The sequence below is a fragment of the Oculina patagonica genome, unplaced genomic scaffold (genome assembly GCF_052425735.1).
Source record: "Oculina patagonica isolate OP01 unplaced genomic scaffold, crgOcupat unplaced532, whole genome shotgun sequence".
NCBI lineage: Eukaryota > Metazoa > Cnidaria > Anthozoa > Scleractinia > Oculinidae > Oculina > Oculina patagonica.
In genome coordinates, this window is record NW_027558398.1 from 1 (window position 1) to 8,268 (window position 8,268).

At 37.2% G+C, this 8,268-nt stretch overlaps 1 pseudogene; it reads left to right on the forward strand.

The window, feature by feature from the left end:
• The first annotated feature begins 4,083 nt into the window (after window positions 1-4,083).
• LOC144640873 (two pore potassium channel protein sup-9-like) lies at window positions 4,084-6,850 on the forward strand (annotated as a pseudogene).
• Window positions 6,851-8,268: the final 1,418 nt, after the last annotated feature.

Consider the following 8,268-nt stretch of genomic DNA (forward strand, 5'->3'; position numbering starts at 1 on the left):
GTACAAATTTTCATTTAACGCTCGAAAGCTGAAAAATATGGGAGGTATTATTCCTTTTACAGTGGAACTTCTTGTTTAACCCTTGGACGAGCAAGCAAAAACATACCCCCTCCGAAGTACAGGGGCGGGGGGGGGGGGAGGTGGAACCCCTCCTCAGGAAATTATTTTGAACTGTAGCTTACTATACAAAATGATATACATTTTGTTGGTTGTGATGTCTATGACGTCACATGTCGTCATTAGAGCCGCCATCTTGGATCCGCCATCTTAAATTTCACCATTTTCTTAAAAAACTGAAAAAATAACGAACATTGATGCACAATCAAGCCAGCATGAAAGTAGTACGATTACGTTTCAAAAACACTGTATAATAAAAGAAAAATGTTAAACATGACGATTTTTGGCCAGACCTTCATGTAAGAATGACGTGGCTATGGTAACGTCAAATTAAATACCATGTGCACATGTTTGACATATAAAAAATTCCGCGAGGGATAAATGAACAGAAACTAAATGTTTTAGCATTATAAAGTAAATTCTTTTTTTTTTAAAAAAAAAATGAAAAAAATCTCAAGGGGGCGGCATCCACCCCATAGCTCCTTGTACGTCCGATGGTTAATTTACGCTACATTTGTGACGCGTTGTTTATATGAATGCGCATGCAATTTAACAAATTGAAGTCAGTTTTTTATGCGTCTGTCCTGATATTGATGATAAACATAATATTGTCAAAGTGTTTATGTTATCACATTATTTTTCATCAATAACAGGACAGACGCACAAAAAACTGACCTCAATTTGTTTCTTACAATAACAAAAAGCGAAAAGTGATTTTCAAACGAAGGAACCAAATGCAAGAGTTAAAGTATGGAAGATGCGATTGCCGCACCGCTGCATAACTGGAATTTAATCGCAGTAATATGAAGAAACTCAGGCGTGTAAATTAAACGTTAAGTAAGAATACGGCCAGAAATACAAGGTAAGATTCGAATTGTTCAACTAACCTTTAATCCAGTGAAAAAACCTCTAAAACACAGTTCAACTTTTTAATTTCATTGACAGCACAAATTTCCAGGTCACCGCCGATTTTCAGGTCTGAAGCCTCAATAAACATTCCCTTTTTTCGCTCTAAGGCTGCAATGGTTTCTTCAGTTTTAACTCATAAAAGATCAGGCAATTTTCTGTAACTATGTCTGGCAACAAAACTGTAAAACAACAAAACAAACATACATCAGGCGCGGCCATAGCAGGCATGCATCTATTCTATAATATGTTTGTGCATTGTCTCCAGTGTACTTAACTCTATCATGGCTGTCATCGTAGAGCGCAAATGTCTTCGTCGGTGTTTCGAATGTTTTTCTCGAAAAACCCAGCACAACGTGAACAAAGAAAAACGCGAAAATCAAAACGTTTTCCGTTTTTTGAATCATTACCTCAGTAACCGACCTTTAAAGAGAAGTGAGAATACAAAAACAAACACTTTTACTTGTACCATATATTTACATATATGATAATTTGCAGTTATTTAAACTAAAACATGGTAACTTGTCATACAAAAGAACTTTAAAAGCTAAACTAGGATGACCAGGACCCGGTAGCGGTCAATAAAAAATATTAAAGAAGCAGTGGTGTCAATCGTGATGTAAAGAGTGTTTTTGCAATTGGTTTTTACTCCGTTTCATTTCTTTCAAGGGGATGGGAATCCGACATCTGCACGCAAACTAACGAATAAAAGAAATATAAATACAAAAATACCCTGCAACGCGTTAAACAATATGTTTGTGTAGCGTAAACCATTTTCATATCTCTTATTTATTTGTTTTTAACATATTTTTATTGTCTTCAGTAAATCCTTTGTACTTTTTAGAGGGTTTGTGTCATTTTAATTTCGTAACGCTTCATAATAATATATGTTTTTACCAGTTTTAACATTCCCATGTCTTAATTTTACCCCTATATGCAAACTTCACTGGCTTATTTTAAATTGAAAGTGAACTCAGATGGGTCGTTTTTTTATCGTCGGTTTTATCCTGAAAAGCTCTTGGAAGAAACTTCTTAGCATTTCCAAAGTGTATCGAAAGACTGCATAAATATTTGATTAAGTACGCAGCTGCTGCATGCAAAAGTAATAACATATATCTCACTGATTTACATCGACAAATTTCATTCTTTATGCTGGAACATAATGTTATCGAAACATTGTTGCCTCTTAGATTGTCCCTTAGATCACGGGTAATAGTGCGGTCAAAGTTGGCTTGTTTAGTAGGTGAGTCATTGTCATTTTGTTAACTGAAATAATACAGCTTTCTTGCAGTTTCTCAGTTGTTTTCCTGAGATGGTCATGACTTTTTCCTTGTCAACTATCGGCCATGGGCACCTAAGGGTGCGTTTCTTTGGGAAAATCTAAATCCAGATTCTTGTATCCAAAACGGATTTTGCGTTTCTTTACTTGTAACCGAAAATGGATTAATCAGGGATTAGTGATTTGAAGAATCCACACGCCTAGTTGATTTATCAGATATCTAAATCCGGATTTTTAGGATTCGTGATCGGTGCGTTTCTTTGGGAAAGGGTTAGAAAAAAGTGCATTGGCCCAGCGGTCTTCGCTGTAAAACTACAGGTTCGCTATTTGTAAACACTGTCATACGGTAAGTTTTCAAGCGTCTATTTTGACCAACATGCAAAAATGATTCATTATAAAAGATATTGATAGCTTGATTAGCGTAAAGTGTCATTTTAAACTGGATGCAGGGTTTCTAGAACAGTCACTGTGTGCCAACGGAAGCTGTATCCTTCTCAAATCGTCACATGTATAGTTTGCGCTGATCGTCCTTTCGCAGTTATTCGCTTTCAGATGCCTTCTCGCTACATTATACTTCAGGCTTAAAAGAAGTGCTTCGACGTGTAAATTTTGCGAAGGCTTTTCTATGCTGAAATGATACATTCGACAAAAAAAATTGGGTACTAATATTCTATGTTCTGTACGGACATTGTTTACGGGGTTGGCATGGCAAAAAATCCATTTTCGGTTTCCTCATTTCTTTGTGAGCGAAGTATCCGTGTGATCTGAGATCAATAATCCAATCTTGGATTCTCCCAAAGAAACGCAACCATAAACCGCTCCATTTTGCTTCCGTGGTAATAGCCTTGTATTTATTTTTATCCTTTTCCGTAGTTATAGCCTTTTATTTCAAATCATGTTACATCATGGGAGCTGAGTCCAAGAGTCCAAGATGAGTTTACGTGACTGTTTTCTAGAACGCCATTAGCTGCCGTTTTACAAATAAACAGTTCGATTTTTTTAGATCTTTACCCTTCGACTACTTTATTGGAAGATCGGAAGGTGTCTCTCCCCGACACCCCTGGCCCAAAAAAAACGCATGTAACCGCCTGGCGTTTTATAAAGGGAACTGGACTGTGCAGTTGCCCTTAAAACAAAAGAGTGACCTGGATTCCTCAAGACTGCTGTATTTCTGACAACACTGTGTAACAAAGTATAAAATTTGTGTAAACCTAGTTCACTATAATAAGAAAAAACTCGACAGAAAAAAACTAAATGTAAGCAAATGCTAGTGCTCAAGTAAAGTAGTACATGTAGGTCGTATGTCATCAACTGAACTTCATGGTGACACAACGTAATAGATTTCTCATTCTTTGGTATTAAGAGGAGCCTGAAAGGGTACCATGGGAACTGAGATTTGGGCAAAATTTCACTGGGAAAATGATTTGGGTCACTGAGACTGGGAATCACAAACAGAAAACATTGGAACTGGGACTGGGATTTGGGCAAAATTTCACTGGGAAAATGATTTGGGTCACTGAGACTGGGAATCACAAACAAATAACATTGGAACTGGGACTGGGATTTGGAAAATTGTGGGAAAACAATAGGCTGGGACATGAGATCTGGGAAAAAATTGGGCCGGGAAAACGTGATTTATTTAGCATAAAATGTTTATCCAAGAGTCAATTTATCTGCAGCATACAATTTTTTTTCACAGCTCACGCAAAGGATTATACTTATTCTGAACTTCAAAACACGAGGGAAGCGTAACTGGTACTGGTACTGGTGTGGCCTTGAAGATGGACCCGCTACTCAAAACAGCGCTCCTTCGCACTCTGGTCTTTTTTTAGTGACCATTCTCAGCGCTTGGTTGTTTGTTCAAGTGGAGTACACGGAAAAAGACAACAACAAAGAAAAATATCAGTTGCTGCACTCTCTGTATACATCCATGGTATCTAAATATAACATGACCATCGAGGAGTTTAAAAACTTTTCCAATGAAGCACATGAAGCCCTGAGTGAGCCTAAACCACAGTGGACTTTTTTAACTGCATACGAGTTTGTCATGAGCGCTGTAACTACTATAGGTAAGAAATCAAAGTCTCTTCGAGATATCGACGTTTTTGCATGAAGTATGAGTCGAAGGTTTATCCTGTGCATTGTTCTTCGAACTTATCATTACAGTTTCTTTGTAGTTTAGTTTAACAATTTCCTATCTTCGCGGAGGAAATGCAGCCATATAATTTTGTCAAAAATAGCTCGTCCGCGCCGGGTATTTATACACATATTCCTTAACATTACACAAATAAACAGTGCAAATTTCACCGAGATCTGACAATTCTATACTTTAAAATTGCAAGGACCTTTCGAGGCAGTCGATTACGGCAGCGAAATTAGCAAATGAAACAGCAAAATATGCGTTCGACGCTTTGTTTTTGCGACGCCATATTTGAATTGTTATAGGTAGACCGCTGTTCAATGTGTTCAAGGCCGTATCGTTACGATTGCTCCACGAAAAAAAATACGGATATTTCCGACTACTGTCGGAGAAAACATTGCGCATATAATTGCGGCGTAAACAAATCGTTACACTCAAGCTGCGTTTTGTCTAGGCTCTGCGAAGGTCGGATATCAAGACCCAGGATTAAACAAAAGCCATATATACAGTGAATGCTTTCAAATTATATTTGAAGATGAAATACGAAAGAATTTTGCTGTCTTTGACTGAAATTCCACTCGAACTGCGTAGATACGATCGCATGTTGTAAAGCCGATTCATGCAACATTGCTTTCAACGCGAGGTCTCGTCCCTAACGACCTAGGCTGATGACAAAAGAGAATGGCGCTTGCATGTAGCGACCAAATTTGGCCTAATTTTTAACCGCTCCTAAGCTAAAAGAAGCCTCCATCTCTTGCATTTATTTTAACTTCAATAATATCTTTGAAAAGAGCGCGTTTTTTGGTATGGTTTATTTTTGACGTTTGTAATTTTTAAACGATGTAAGTGCTAGTGATTATTTATTCGTGTTTTAGTTACGCAATCCATTGTTTGTGCGACGCTTTTTATAGATCGCCTTTCAGACACACGTGCGTTGAGATAAGAAAGCTGACATGTCACTTTTAAAATAAATTGTTATATAACGTTTGTAAATGTGACAAGTCACGTTTTTTCCACGAGATCGCAAGTGATCACCCACAGCGGAAAGTAATCCCTTGAGAAATTAAAACAGTCCCTTGAGAGTTTAAAATATGTGGTTCCAAATATTGTCCACATAACCCCTATTCTACCATTTTAGCTTGTAAACAAGCAAAAACGTCGAAAAAAGGAATAGTCCTTAAAAACTGAATGCATCTGCAAATAAATGATTGATTGATTGATTGATTGATTGATTGATTGATTAATTGATTGCATACTTGCTTGCTCGATTGATTGATTGATTGATCGATCGATTGATTGATTGATTGCATACTTGCTTGCTCGATTGATTGATTGATCGATCCAGTGATTGATTGATTGATTGATTGATTGATTGATTGAGTGATTGATTGTTTGATTGGGAATGGGGTGGGGGTCCTAATAGGGCTTTAACGGTAACTATACTCTTCATTATTCTCACGTTTTAAAGCAATCACCTGTTCTTTTGATTATTTTATAACACTTTATAATTACTATTCTTACCTAAAAACAAGAAAAAGGATCACAGAAATAAGTGTACAGATGATTTTCCACTGCTAAATCTACTTCTGGGTACCTCTTCTGCCACGCCAGGATAACGCAAAATATACGTGTTAATATGTTGTTAATCTGTTTGCTGCAGGTTATGGGTACATCACTCCTCAAACTTCCGCTGGCAAGATATTGTGCATCGTCGTCTCTTTATTCGGCATTCCTATCACATTGCTCACGCTTAAGTCCATCGGTGAACTCATTGCGAGAAAGGTAAACGGAATTGTCACAAAGTTTGAAAAGAAAGTTCTTAAGAGGGTGGAACCAAAACAAGTCAAAACTAAGAGTGCCGTAATTTTGGTTACATCAATGGTTGTGTTAATGACAGCAACTGGTTATTTAATTTCGTATCTTGAAGACTGGACTTTCATCGAAGCAGTGTATTTCTGGTTTATTACTTTTAGTACAATTGGGTTTGGTGACTACTTTGTCAGTGCTATCAACCACCAAAGTATCAACAAATTTTCTTTTAACATTTCTATACATCAAGATAGCAACGATGAATCACTTGATATGATGAAATATAAGTACCCGTTTGTCTACAATATATTCGCCACCTTGCATTACTTATTTGGTTTATGCATTGTCTCAAGTGTACTTAACTCCATTGTGGAGTCCCTCGAGGAAGGGAAACGTTGCATTCAGTGTCCCGGATGTTTTCCTCGAACAATTCAGGACCAAACGAACAGTGAGCAAAATAACACTTCAGAGCAGCGAGAAATGGACGTGACATGTTTCAGTATGGAACATCTTCAAACTTAGTATTGTCATCATAATCATAGCCTTATTTTGATCTGGCTCTCTGGTAGAGACTATCTACTCTCTACACTAACGTCCAAAAGCATTAAAAACATGATCCCGGGCATCTTCCCTGGATGGGATGCTAGTATATTGCAGGGCTAAACCCAACATTAAATTTGCCAGCTGTCCCCATTTATACACCTGGTTAGAGAGGGGCACTATTAATGTAAAGTGTCTTGCCCAAGAACACAACGTATGTGGCGTCGGCGAGGGCTAGAACCAGGACCACTTGATCCGAAGTCCAGCGCGCTAAGTATTAGGTTACAGCGCCTCCCATATTACTTAAACCAAGGATTACCTCAGGCTTCACTTCTCAAAACCTCTAAACATCAAAGACGCATCCGTTATTATACATGAAACAACTTACCTCATCTCATTCCGTGAGGTTGTTTGCTATTAATTTTGAGTCCAAGCTTCATTTAAAATGCCCAATCAAGACACGAACGCATTTATCTGTAGCTTAATTTTTTACTGGTCTACTGTTCGTAATTATGTCTGAAATGGTAGAATTGAACCCTGTATGAGTGTTGTAAAAATAGTTCCAATTCTTACGAGCCCCATTTACGAATGTATCTGTATAAATATTGCTATAAATAATTACATCGCCACCGCACAAGCTTCTACTGTTTCCCGGTGGCGCATATAAGTCATATAAATAAGGCAAAACAGCTCTTGCATGTTCAGGCAAGTTTTCAATACAGTGAAAATCCTGTATCGTAAAAACATTGTATACATATGCATATTTGAGATACTTTGAGCTGCCGGCTGCATTACTTTGGTTCGAGACACCGGAACTCCATAAAAGGTTAGTTTATTAAATAGAGGAGGCTAATTCATCATTTTCATTTATAATTTCACATTACATGTGATGGTAGAACTGTAGCCCGCTCAGCAAGTTTTGATCTACTTAAAATATCACATATCGTATTGAAAAAGCTTTCCTTTTGTACGCTACAATTGTGACGCTATTTATGAATGCGCGTGCAAAACAGAATTTACACTACGAATAGTGTAAGCTCTTAATTGCTTGAGATTTTATACAATTACTCATTTGTCATATGACTGACAAAATTACGAACGCGCTTGCATTTATTTGCACTGCAGTGCAAATTAAAAATTCATGATAAATTTGCCTGCTCTCAGCCAATCGCAGTGGAGTTATTTTCCCAGTCATGTAATAAGTCCCATAATAATAAATGGAATTCGAAATTTAAAAAAAAAAAAACTAGCAATATATCTCAAGAGCTTGACAACCTTAGCCGTGGTATTTTAAGTCATCACTTAAGTCAAATTCCACATCAAAACGTCAATCAAATACAGGTATTAAGATATAAAAGCCCACATCTACTATCAGTATAGGTTTAATTCGCAATCATTAGTAACAAGCGCGCAAGTTTTAAAATAACGAACGAAATTCAAGTTATGCCCAAACGCTAATATTGTATAGTCAAGTACA